Source organism: Aythya fuligula, chromosome 11 (assembly GCF_009819795.1).
Source record: "Aythya fuligula isolate bAytFul2 chromosome 11, bAytFul2.pri, whole genome shotgun sequence".
NCBI lineage: Eukaryota > Metazoa > Chordata > Aves > Anseriformes > Anatidae > Aythya > Aythya fuligula.
The window spans coordinates 19,732,789-19,746,418 of record NC_045569.1 but is presented as its reverse complement, the minus strand read 5'-3'; positions in this window follow the sequence as shown (position 1 = coordinate 19,746,418).

The following is a 13,630-nucleotide window of genomic DNA, read 5'->3' as shown; positions in this document are numbered from 1 at the left end:
GAGCTGAGCTGAGTCCAGACACTGTGATTACAAAACACCTAGAGAACTTTTGGAGCTCAACCCTATTTCCAACCAACTGATATGATTAACAGTAACACCACCCAGCCCCTTCCTTTTGAAACAAAAATTGACCTTTACAGTGGAGGGCTAAAAAGTTTGGTCCTCCTACAGATCACTTCTTCATATCCATGTAGCTTCTGAATACTTGTTATGAGATTTCTGTTAGGTGCTGAACGCAGGCTGCCAACCACACACGGTGTGCAGCTACACACAAACACCTGCAGGCTCCAGATGGAGACATGTGAAACCCAGAATAGCCACACAGATCCTTACGTGGGCTTTAAGGAGATGATGAACCTCTCCTTTCATGTGTTATCTACCTGCTGCTAGAAACCTCCCCAGTGTCCAAGAACAATGTTCTGAATCCTGCACAGCATCACTTCCAGCCCCAGAATAAAAAGGCTCAGCAGTGTTAGAGAGATTCCTAAAATGTCTGGGAAGAGATTTTTGAGAAATTATCAGCTGGAAAGAGGACGCTATACTCACTTTCATTGTGCTAGATCTCTGCAGGTCCAACCAGGTTTTTACTGGTTGCCATCTACGGAGGTCACCATGCTCCAAGGCTCGCCGTGTCAGCCATGGTAAGCGGCTGTGGCTGGAAGGTGGTTTGGTTTCTTTTCTAGGCCCACTGCTACTGCTCTGTAAGAAAAAGAAAGAACGTTAAGTTAGAGAAATACTGGCCATATACAAAACCAAACCAAAGCAAATCAGAAAACCAACAAACCAACCACCCTTAAAAGCAAGATATATCTCTGCTCCTCAGCTGTTGTTCTAGAAAACAGAATTTCCCCATCACTTTAAGAAGGGGGATATGATGGGCAAAAATTCTTGGTGGATCCATGAAAAAAATTGAGTGCACACATAATCTGAAATATAGGAATATTTCCACGGGTTAGTCACACTCCCCAAATTAAACACCTTTCACCTGAGTAAAGGCCTAAGGCCTCACCCCGTGTAGCACCCTTCCACTTGATAGCAATTCTCCTGAGTGCTGACAGAATAAATTCAATACTGGCAGAAGCTGCACTGCATATTCATATTTAATTCCCAGAGCCTTCTGTAATAGTTTCTGTCCATACATGGTCTGGTAATAGCAGCATTTCAAAGCTTATCTCATAACCTACAGAGTCCAGATGAATATAGTTATAAAAGTGTGTTCAACAAACTTACCTTTTGAACCTCAAACCACTGAGCTGCTGCTACAGCAGGAGATGCGAAATGCCTATTTCAGCAGCGGTGTGTAAGCATAAAAATAACTGAAACTGTGCCTTCCTTCCTAATTATCACCGTTTGTGACCGTCAGGGAAGAGGTACCTTTGCCCTGTGAAACCCCTCGTTACCCCTGCCTCCAGTACAGGCACTCGGTGCCGGCCTTAAAATCTCCCGTCTGCACCCCGTTTGCAGGCCCTGCCATCCTGCCCTTTGAAATGGAGCCTCATACGGGGCACATCAGAAAAAACAGAGGAAATTGGAGATAAAAAAAAAGATTTAAAAATAAAAACAGTATTTATGTCTCCCAAATGGGAGGTTTGGAGCAGGAAACAGACAGGTATTTAAGCTGATTACCCAAGCAAAGTCCTCTGCCTTTTCAGCAGCGCCACGGTCCCTCGGTAAAACCCCCTGAAATTAATTAGAGTTCGGCGGAGGGGCCAGGGGGGATGGAAAAGATGTCAAATTTTATCTGGAGTGTTAGTGATGGCTGGCTGGAGAGGGGCTCTCAGGCCCGTTAATTGGGCCTGGTGCTCCAACGCCACAAACGCTTTGCCGTGCAATGTTCTAATAACCCCGCAGCGCAGGTGGCCGCCGGCGGCGGTGGCTCCCGAGGGCCCGGCCACGCTTGTCTCTTCCACTCAGGGCCCGCCACACTGAGCAGCAGCCTCGGGCCCGCCGGTCATTAACCCAAATCTTCTCGGGGTGCAGCCGAGCGAGCAATTAAGTAGCCAGGATCCTTCGCGTTCGTCCCAGAAATTCACCCAAATAGAAGTCTTCTGGGCCACGCCGGCCTTCCAGACATGGATCTTATGATGCTTTTTACCTAATTATCAGCTTGGCTTTTTCTACGTGCGCAGGGAAAAGGGGAGACCGTGGGGAAGGGCAAGCTCTGCTGAGCACAACCGGGGCTCGGCTTCCTCGGGTGACACCGCCGCGTGTGTCTGCACCCGTACAGAAATGACATCTCCTCACCCACACTTGCACGTAGCTGCCTAGACGAAGAATAGTATCATAGGAGGAAGAGCCAGAATGAGAAGGGAAAGACTGCCGCATTTAGGTTTAATCTGGTGAGCATTAGATCATGATTCACTTTGACAGAAAGGCTCAGGAGCACATTTAGCCAGGGCGAAACGCATTACGATGGTTTAAACAAGAAGGAAATAAGTCTAATGTTTCATGGGCTGCAATATTTGCTGTTGAAATCCTAATAATTGCCAGCGCTCTACACTTGCATTGTACCTAATGAATTGGTTTTAAATTTCAAAAGGCTTCAGCAACGCATCGGATCTTACTTGCTCCTGCCTCTCAACAAAGAGAAGTTTTTAGGAGAACAGGACAGAAAGTCGACGACAACAAAAACAGCCAAAAAACCTGTGATTCTGTGATTCTGAAAAGGCTTCAAACACCACACTACATTTATCTTCCCCGTATTTCACAACAGTATTTGTTAAATAAAGATCTTTGTTTTCTGACAAATGTTTTTTTTTTAACTGGAAAAATACTCAAACACCAAAAGCAGTCCCGGTGCCGTTGGCTTTCATTACACGCAGCTATGACAGTTGTTTTCCAGCTCTGTTATCGTGGAGCACCAGGCTTGGAGAGGGCAGGGAGATCTTCTGGAAGCAAGCGGAATATTTCACAGGTTTGCTGGCTGCACGTTATCTCAGAAGGAAGAAACGAAGACATGCATTTAACCCAGTTTTCAGTAGCAGACACAGAGCAATGTTTCCTAAAGCTTTGTGCCTGCTGAAGTCTCAGGAAGTTTTGCTTTATCAAATAAAACATTGAATTAATGATACATTAAACAGTGGCTGACTCAACAAACTTTTACAGATGGCCTAACCCAAACTTCTGCTTTCTTCTCGCCCACGTGCACAGGATCCCATTGCTTCTCTCATATCTCCTGCTTTTTAGTGGCCACAAGAAAAAATAATTCCCTGCAGCCTCCTCCCCATTCATTCTCCATCACATCAGCTGAAAAAGCACTGGGTCCTTTCTGATGGCACCACAGCCCCGCACAGGTTTAATACAAACCTGAAGCTCCAGGCTCTGGATACACATTTTTCATGGTCCATAACCACTCCCAGCTGCTTTTTCCAACCAAGCCTCTCCAGCAGCAGTCCCCAGTGGTCTCTCATCAGGACAGAGCAGACTCCATCTCACCTCTGTGCCACTCGTCGGAGGAAGGCAGAAACATCTTTATAGTTCAGATCTGAGCCACAACCAAGGAAACCAAGGCTGTCAAACTGGGCTGACTTTGTACTAATACGTTTGTGTCTTCCCCAGTCCAAAGCACACCAACGAAACTCCCATGTCCGGGCTTCCAGCACAGCCTGGGTTTTCACTTCGGGCTTGTGTTCGTCTAAACACATTTCCTTCACACGGGAACTGGAATGAACATAGGTAGGAAGAAACCAGATCACGTAAAACAAGCTGCTAACTCTTTCTTACACGTGCAAATGTGATGCCAATTCTCAGAAGCTGCTGTGATTGTAGGAGCATGGTTCTGTTACCAGCCCAAGTGAGTGTTGCAGGGCTCTCAAAGCATCTGCAATTTCAAGGCAGATAAATGTTATGTAAACTTAAATTTTGCAACTTTATTATTGTGTATTATTTCATGCCAAGTTGCTCTGTACATAGAAAGCAAACATGTTCGTCACTGAATTTATTTCAAAAAAGCAAAAGAAAGTTTACAATTCTACTTGGCCTGAAGTTTGTTTATAAACACGGGAGCAGACTGGCTTTATTACAATGGGAATGGCAGAAAAAATGGGAAAAAACATAACTGTCTGCAAGCTGAATATGAGCCAAGAGTATGCTCACAAAAAAGAAGGCAAAGGGCGTAGTGGGCTTCCTATGGAGAGAGGTGGCCCTGGGCTTGTTTGCTCTGATGAAGAGATGATGATCCAGCAGTAGGCTATCTAACAGCAGCCTACACTGAATTCCCCCAGTTGGATTCAGTGTTTTTGGGGAGAAATTATCCTTTCAAGAAATTCTTGACCAGGTACCAGAGGAATTGTACATGTTTGGCACTTACCAACCCAGCAACATTCTCAAAAGCACCCACCTACCTTTACTAAATACCCACGTGCCTTTAAAAGCCTTATCACACGCTGCCTAATCACTGCAGCTCCATGCTCTGTATTCCCAGGCTGCCGGGGCATTTGGGGGTTTCATTCACAGGCAGACACTTGCACTCGATTCTGGTGAGCTGTTCCCTATGAATAGAGCCTTATGAATACAGCCATATAACTTGCATCATAAGAGCAAACTCCGCATATTTGGAAAGATTATCAGCCAACTACAGTTCTTTCCACTGTAGAAACAGTTACTCAGTTAAGATAAACAAAGAAATTCCCATGCACTGAAAAGGAAAACCTATTAACTGATTAAACATGTGAATCAGTTGATAAACGGGTTATCAAAGTTCTGAAAACATTTTTAACAATGACCCTTCCTGCCATTTTTAACAATGACCCATAAAAGCTAGAATAATTCAGCACTTTACAGGAAACCAACTGGACAGAAAACAGAAAGTGTTTCAGATCTAAGAAGCTGCAGCTCTGCAATGTGAGCTGACAAATTCAGGCACTAATTATCAGTAAAGCAGAGATAAACATTTTAGTTACCAATTAAAAACTTTGGATATTTTTTTCTAAGGTTTCTAACTCTTTTCAGCACACAGGAAAAATTACCAGTTTTATCCCATCTGATGTACACTTGCAATTCGTTCCCATTCATTCCTTGTTTCAGGTTTTTCAAATAGCTATCAAAATACCTATTAAAAAAAAAAACTCCTTAATTTTCAGGACATATTGAAGGTCTGGAAGCAGATACAAATGCAAAAACTCGTATTTTTCTCTAAATACTCATTCAAATCCCAATTCAGAAAGAACTCCACTTGAAACAGGTGAGCAAAAGTAAAAAGCTAATATCTAGACTTTATCAAAAATATGAATTTCCTTCTTCGTATAGTTCAAGAAAGGTAAGTTGAAAAAAGCCTGCTAGGCCCAGCCCCTGGGCGCGATGTTACAGACAACTCCAGAAGAGCTCAGAGCAATTTTGGGGGGCAAAAGAGGAATTCAGGTGCCAAATTAGGACCCCTTCAGGTTAACCAAAACCATCACAGTTCCTCAAACGGGAAGCACGAACAGAACCAACTGTATTTAAAGAAAATGCCAACTATGGATTTTGCCAAGAGGTTAGAGAAATATTCAAATCCAAGGCACTTTCCAGAGCATTTCATACAAATGCTCATCACCTATTCTTCTTCCCCGCGTCCTTTGTATTAGCCAGATAAACCAGGCATTAAACAAAACACACTCAAATCCTACATGCTATTTCTGCACAGCTTTGTGGCAAAGAAATTGTCTATAACTTCCTTTTGCCTTTCAGCATCAGAAAGGCCAGTCTAGCTAAAAAGCACCATCGTAAGTCAATGAAATCCCCAAACACAAGGTATTCGCCAGGGTCTTGTACAGCTTCTAACAGCCAGCCAAGATTTTGACACAAAACTTTTCCACCAGCTAAGGACTTTTTAAGGAGTCATAGAAAAAGACTGAAACTTTCACCCAAGTACTGCAGAGAACTGGAAGTAAGTTAAAATGGTCAGTATTTAAACATTTGGTTTTACAATGGTCTTTAAACAATCTAGCCTTTGTATAAAAAAAAATGAAAAATCCTCTCAGCTTTCTCCTAAGCTCCAATAATACAGCACAGTGAATTAAAAGCCAGAGTGAAAAGCCAATATTCTATTTTCATTCCAGAAACACAACATTTAAAGGTAATCAAACAAGGCATTTGCTAACTTGGGAGCATAAATAAAAAGAAAATAACCAGAGGGTTTTAATTCCATAAAGTCTGCTACCATTCCTGGGAACATGGTATCTCAGAAGCGTGGTGTGCTCGTGGCATAGGAAGACCTGATTTATTTGGCTCCAAGCCCGAGCTCGGGAAGAACCATGGTGTGCTTTTGAAAGAGGAAGAAGAAGCTCAGAGGCCTATTTCTGAAAGATTTAGACATATTTCATTTAGGTGAACTTGGAATATGACTAAGACCCATGCAGACCCTGGACTTGGAGACGATGCGCTCAGCACCTCTCCGTACAGAGCTCTTCAGTTCGTCAAATCCCAGCAGAGCTGAATGCACAAAGGGCTCCATACTTCGGCTCTGTAATTTGCAAAAGATGTAGAAGCTGCCCAGTTCATCTGCTGAAGGTCACGCTGCACTTTGCTGGTCAGCAGAAACAAAGAGCAGCAGAACAGCCTGTTCTCCCCACCACCTTCCTCCCGCTGCCCCCTCTCCACAGCACGAAGCTCCCAGCGGGAGCCACCGCCTGACCGAGGTTTTTTAACTGTGTGTGAGCAGAAACTCAGAAAAAGTTTCTACGTAATTCCTGGCTCAAATAATTCCTCCTCCTCTGCCCACGAGCTGGACTCCATCTGTACTTTGTGTGAAGTACAGGAAGGCATTCTTCCCCACTGATAATAAAATACTGTAAAACATTTCTTGAAGCTAGGTTCGGCGTACAAATCTGCAGTCGTTTTTGCAGCCCCTTGTTCCTCCTGCTTATCTCACACCTTTTAGGAGCAGCTCTCACCTGGGGCAGTGCAGCCGTTTTGTAAAACCATACCCAACACAGCGACTGCTCGATTCCAAATGCTGCAGTGACCGGCTGCTCTGCTGGGTGCCTTAAAGGGTTTTAAAGCTTTCAGAAGGTGAGAACACAGAACTCTCGAGCCACCTTCTTCCAGATGACCCAGAACCAAGTTGCCCACAGTGATCTCTAAAAATTTCTAGTGTCTGTTAATAGAAACTCAGTTACCCAGAAATACATTTACAGCTGTAGCTTCTTTATGCATCCCAGTTGTATCAGTACTCAGTTAAATGGGTTTCCTGTTCTACTTGGATATTTCTGCGGTTACACATAACATTTGCTCTTTATTCTTCTAGGGATGAAACCTGAGTAGAGCTGTAAAAGCATAAAAAAGTGGTGCTGAGGCTCACGATACAGCTCAAGAGCAGAATAGTGCTGCAGATAATTGATAACACATACAAAATATTTATATTTTGATATGGATGTAGCTGCGGGAGTAACACAGGGACAAGTTGCCCTACTACTGCAGCAAGGGCAGATACACCTTACCTGTTAAAAAACTTGAGTGCATCCAACAAGTCTAACGTGGATTGTTTGCCTGGTCTTGTCAGTGAAAAAGCCCCTGGGATAGAGAAATGCCCCAGCACATCCTGCTGGCCTGACTGTCGCAGTGAGCCCCACCAGGATCTCTGGGCAGCACCGGCAGGACACGTGGGGACACAAAGCAGCCTGCTGGGCATCACTGTGTGCAAACAGCAACCACTGGAGATCAAAGGGAAAAAGCAAAGAGGACAAGAAGAGCAATGGGAAAAAAGAGAAATTCCTGCGAAGAGCCAAGCACTCTATTTTTTCAAAGAAAATTTAGAAAAAGAAAAAAAAAAAAAGTGATGGGGGAGGCTTTCCAAAAAATTCTGAGATTAGAAATCTTGAGATCAGAAATCTGCTTTGCAATGCACGATCTCTTTCTGGAAAGACAGCACCATTTTCAAAACTGAGACTCAAACTTTGCAGGTGAAGGCAAAAGTTTTTCTGCAAACTGCAGCTTCGTTTGGGAAATGTCACAATAAAATATTTCAATTCTCAGTACTCTTGAGGCAATTTTTCAAATTGAATCATTCACTGAAATCGCCAAAGATTGACAAAACAGAGCAACGGTGCAAATCTGCACCAAAAGAGATTAGGGGGAAAAAAGAGTTAACAATGACCCCGTTCTACTTCGGAACGCCTTTTTTTAAAAATAAACCATGTGTAAAAAAATCACTGTCTGTAACATTATAGTTTTCAAAGATTGTGCAGCCAGGAATTACAGATAAGCCCTCTTAAGACCATAAAGAAAAATCTTTTGATAGCGCTCAGCATATTGAACTCGCTTCTCCTCGTATGTGCAGCAATAAAGCTGTCAAGCAACACAGAAAGGAGCGCTAAGCATTTCAAGACTCAGACACATGAACTTCTATTAACCTATATTAACATGTAATTGGTGCTGTGAGCACACTGTTCTCAGTGTCAAGTGCTTGTAAAGAACACAAGGAAAATCTTTCCCTGCGAGACAGCACAGGGGAACTGCTGTACTGTCCTACAAACGTCTGCAACACTCGTACTGGCAAACACTACATCGATATGTATGAGTTACCCCTGGAAACTTCCCATATGGTTAGTAAATTTTCGAATGGAAAGATGTTATTTCACTTTAATAACTTCCACGTTTTACATCACACCAAGTAGTTGCTAGTTTGCTGAAGTCTACGAGCTGAACGAACGATTTCAGCGTGATCGTATCTGGCTGCTTCAGGTCTTTGAACAACCTGCAGTCGCAGAAAGGCACCGGGGGACATGTGGTTACTTGCTTCAAAGCTCTGAGATACCCTGGCCAAATCAGAGGTAGGAGATTTAGGATACAACCTCAGCTCCCATTCACTCCTGCTGGCTGTGTCTGAGACTGACGGTAACACACCTGAAATCCCTCTGGAAGCAGGGGACGGAACCATGCAAGGAGCACCACAGCACAGACAGCTGCTCCACGTCACCTGCAATCAGCAGCTCAGGGACCTCCGCACCGCTCCACAGGCACTGCGATGATGCAGGCACCTATTAAGATGTAAGAGAAGTGAGGGTGAGAGGGGATACACAGGGCTCTCTGTAAAGAAATCAGAAGGGAAAAGGGCAGGAAGAAGAGACATTTAATCTAAAGGAAAACATTTCCACAACAAGCAGTGGATATAAGCCAACCATTAATAAATTTCTCATAGAAATTAGAAAAGGGTGCAGAAAGATTCTGGCACGGCCTTCCAGCAGGAAGGGAGAAACACAAACCACACAAAAATGTTACTGTGTTTTCAAATGGATGTTTATGAATTCACAGAGGAGATGAGAGGACGTAGTGACCTGTGATAGCAGGGACTGGGCTTTCTCAGTTCTTCCCCTGGACTTGTGCTTCGTGATCCATCAGGCACCCTCCCCTTCCAAATGGAGCGATGTTCTGGCACTTGTTTAATGCTCGCAGACCACAAGGGTTTGACCAAAAAGATGATGTAGGATGATTCTCAAAGAGTGAGATACGACTGCCTAGAGTTGGATGTGTGTACAGAGGGCTGATCTTTTATTCTGTTGAGGACACTGCTGATGTAGATGAACACGCTGCTGTGCCTAACATGCTGCTCAAGTCCTTTGCCCATCTTCCAGACGTTACCAGCCTGACTCGCAAGCAGAGCTCTTCCTGTAATGGTGTCCTAACTGCAAGTCACAGTGAGCAGGTAGCGAGTGCTCCAAGCTGAGCAGATTCCCCTGAGCTAGGGATAATTCCCGTGGGGTGGGCCAACAGATGCCCCAATACCAGAGGACCAAAGGGATGTGGCTATCCAGCCAAGCTGGAAAGAAGAAAGAGAGAAGAAAGGTGTGATAACCCTCACCCGGTAAAGGGTCAGCGAAAATGGGGGCAGTTGAATGAGAGAACAGAGCAGTAACACCTAACATCACCACCCTGCCATACCGAAATTGGCTGTCTTTTCTGGAATTGCTTCTGTGAACCCTACTGTGCTTCTTTAAATTGTTCCTGGGCAGGTAGCTCTGGTTAAACTTCCACTTACTGGAAGCAGGGGCAGCACATCAGCACGCCTGGCTGAGCAGGGAATTACCGAGCTGACTCTCCAGCTTTCGTAAAAACACAGTGGGAGTTGAAGGTGCATTTGCTCCTTCGGGTTTCATTCCACGCATTGTGAGCTGCCTCCCTCGCCTTTCACCATCTTGCTTTAACAAATATAACCTGGGGGGGATTTCAGAGCCTGCATCCTCACCCCAGGTTAAAGTGGTTGCTGATGACAGACGGAGCTAAGCACACACGGTCAGAACCTGAGCTCTCAGGCAAGAAGCACGTAGCTAAACTTTGCCAAATTACTTTCAGAAAAGCCCCGACTGAAAGGGATCTTCATTGTAAAATGCTGAAAGACACATTCATGGAAACCCCCAGAACCTGCTGAACTGCAAAGGCAAAAGGCAGGAAGCAGCCTGGGGTTTCTGCCTCTCTCTGAACTGCTCCTTTTCAGCTGATGACCACATTGGATTAATGGGCTCCAGAGCAAGGCACTTCACAGAGGACCCGCACACGACCGACCCCAGGAGCAGGGGGAGTTCCAGTGGAGCTGGATGGACTGCAGAGTCCCGCAGAGCTGGAGCAGGCTTAGGTCTGCTGACATTTATGCCAGCAGTGAACAGGGCTCTTTCCAAGGAATTGCATCAAATCACTTTTTCTCTTCTCTTCCCCCTAACTCTGGTTTAAACACACCACCACTGCTCAAAGGTTCGGCCATCGGGCTGTTGCAACTGGGGCTGTCTGATGATCTTCCACCTCTGCACAGCTTCAGTGCCATCCCCATCACTCCATCATGGGAGATGTCTGCTAGACATGCTTTGGGGATGAGAGCAACAATAAATAAATAAATAAAGTGTTTTTTTTTAAAAAAAAAGACATCCTCCCAATTCAGCTGTGTTTCTATGGCATCCCCAACAACGGAGCTGACCAGAAGCTGTGCTAACAGTGCTTGTGTACAACCTTCTTAAATTCACATAGCAAAACTTCACCAGCAGACATGTGAAGTCAAAGGGATTTAGGAGCCACCAAATGCTTAGTACAGAGGAGCTCCCTTGATCATCACAAGCTTCTACTTCTCAGAACACAAGAGCAGAAAAAAGGAAGGATTAGGCACTGTTAATGCATGCCGTTCTCCTTCACTTTCCTGGCACCAGCATCCTTTCATGTGGTAGTTTGTTTTCCTACAACATAGTTTCAGAAATACATCTCTCCAAACATCTGGAAAACATCCACTTGCTCTGCCCACCAGAGCAGGAACCTGAGTAAATTACACTGCTGTGTACTCCACCAGGGCCACGTTTGTGGATTACCTCTACCCTCATCTAAAGACTGGCTTCAGAGCTCATTTTGTGGTTACCTGAAAGCCTGCCATTGCCTCGTGAGAGCTTTGCACAACACATCTCCTGACGTGTTGAAGGCTTTGGTGCCTCTGTCCCTGACAGCCCTGCCTCCTTTTAACCCTCCCCAGTTGCCATAGATCATCCTGGGATGAAAGAACTCGTGATACGCAGTACCATATGTTTAACTCTGCAAACAAAGAACAAGCAGCAGCTCACCTCTGAAGACTGAACACCAATTCTCATGTGGAACAAGCTCTTTTGTAGCCTTGAGACAAAGGCCATTTGCATCCTGGACAGAAAGAGGAGCCAGGAAGGCACAGGCAAGCAACGTGCAGGACCATCTTCCCCTGCCTCTGCTGTTCCAGCATCCACAGCCCCACCAAGCATTCCATGAGATCGCTCCTACCTCCGTTACATGCAGCTCTAGGTGCCTTTCCATCCTGATCCCAGCACCCCTATTGACTGAGAGCAGAAGCTCACTGCCTGTGCACACAAGACGCGAACCATTTCAAGCAAAGTACACCCAAATGGTTTCATCTTTTCTCCCAAGACATATTTCAACCCAAGCAACCTACTTCTCCAAATCTTCTTGAGAGAAAGGACAGGACATTATTTCACACAGTGACCGCCGGAATTGGCCATCCAACAGTTCCCTTTTGTAATGCAAAAGCTGAAACAACCAACAGTAACCAAGATTTAGGATACGATGGCATTTGCTAACCATTTCATTGAATCGAATGTATACGAGCAGCAAAAGGAAACATCAACAAATTCCAGATGCAGAATGTAATTTTGTTTGGATGGCAGAATGTTTCATATTGTTTTCTATAGGAGGGAAAAAAAAAAGTCATCATTAAAGCAGTGGAATTTCAGTAAACTATGTTTTGGGTTACAGCCCAGAATAGTTACACTTGGCAGTTCAGAGGCACGGGTAAAATATTCCAAGGTTCATAAATCCTTGACTTTAATTTGTAGATATAGGTTACAGCTTTAGTATCACTGCAAGGGGGTAAATCATGCTCCCACCTAAACAGCTGCCAAAGGGCCCTGTACCAAGCCTTTCAGCTCTACTGGGCAGCTTTTAGGAAAAGCATACATCAATGTCTTTCGGGTTCCCATGCCAGTCAGATACTATATACTCACAGTAGAAGGCTTCCTTGGCTGGAGCAGGCTCTGCAGCACCTATTTTTAACTCACATGCTTAGATGGTAGTGACCCATAAAGGAAAAGATAGCTGGAGGTGGACTGGAAATGAGCAGGGTGATTCCTCTCTCACATCAGGCTACATCAACTATCTCAGTCCTGCAGGCTCAGGATGAGGAAAGGGTTTGGAACTGATAGAAATTAATTTGGAAAACCAAGAATCCAGCAGCATTCAGTGGCCTATAACCAATTTCATTTAATTTGCATTCTCTGGAACAAGTTAAAGGCTTCCAGCAGCACATGCCTATGAAAAAAACAGCTAATAATGTCTGGGAAAAGTTATTTGACTAAGATCTCATTTGGTATTAGACACATCATCTGCGTGCTTCTTTCAAAGCCTGGGTTCTTTGCTGTGTTAAATTCAGCATTTCAGAAACTGCAAACAGGCCATGGGTAGGATGCTGGTTTGTACAACAAAGACCTTACAACTAAGAGCTGTCACACGGGCCATGCCAGGACACGATAATAAACCTGTAGGTGAAGCACCAGACAGTCCCAGCAGACTGAACTCTGCAGCTAGCACCCAAGCAGTCCCATCAGACCACTGCCCACAAAGTCATTTTTTAATTCCTCTGGCATACATGCTTAGAAGAACTCTGAGATTTGTCTCTGGACTAAAGGTGACATTTATCCATTCTGTTCAAACCTTTCGATACAACCAAACCAAAACAAAATTTCACTCTAAAAGAAAATTAAATTAGTAGTTATAACTTAAACTAGTGAATAACCAAAGGCTGAAAACTCCACGCTGAAGAAGGACCTGAAGAAATTCTGCTGCAGTCAGTGGGCAGTGGGACTTGTCCATCATTTGAAAGTAGATCCTCAACCCAACAAATTACAGAGTTGGTATTGGGAGAGCCAGGATGTCGTCTGTAACAGTGCAAAGTGTTAGTTCGGGAAAATATTGCCTTCCTTCCAGGCCTCTGTCACTGCCCGGTTGATTTCAGTTCACTTTTGTAGTAGTTGCATAATTATTCCCCTCATATTCCCTCTCAGGAGTCTTTCCTGGAATCCTGTCTTTGGAAATTATGTGATTTTCTTTGCATCAGACATACTCTGAACTTCTACGCCCTGCCTATAAGGCACATTTCCCCCAGAGGTACCTCCAAATTTGGTACCTACAACTCTGC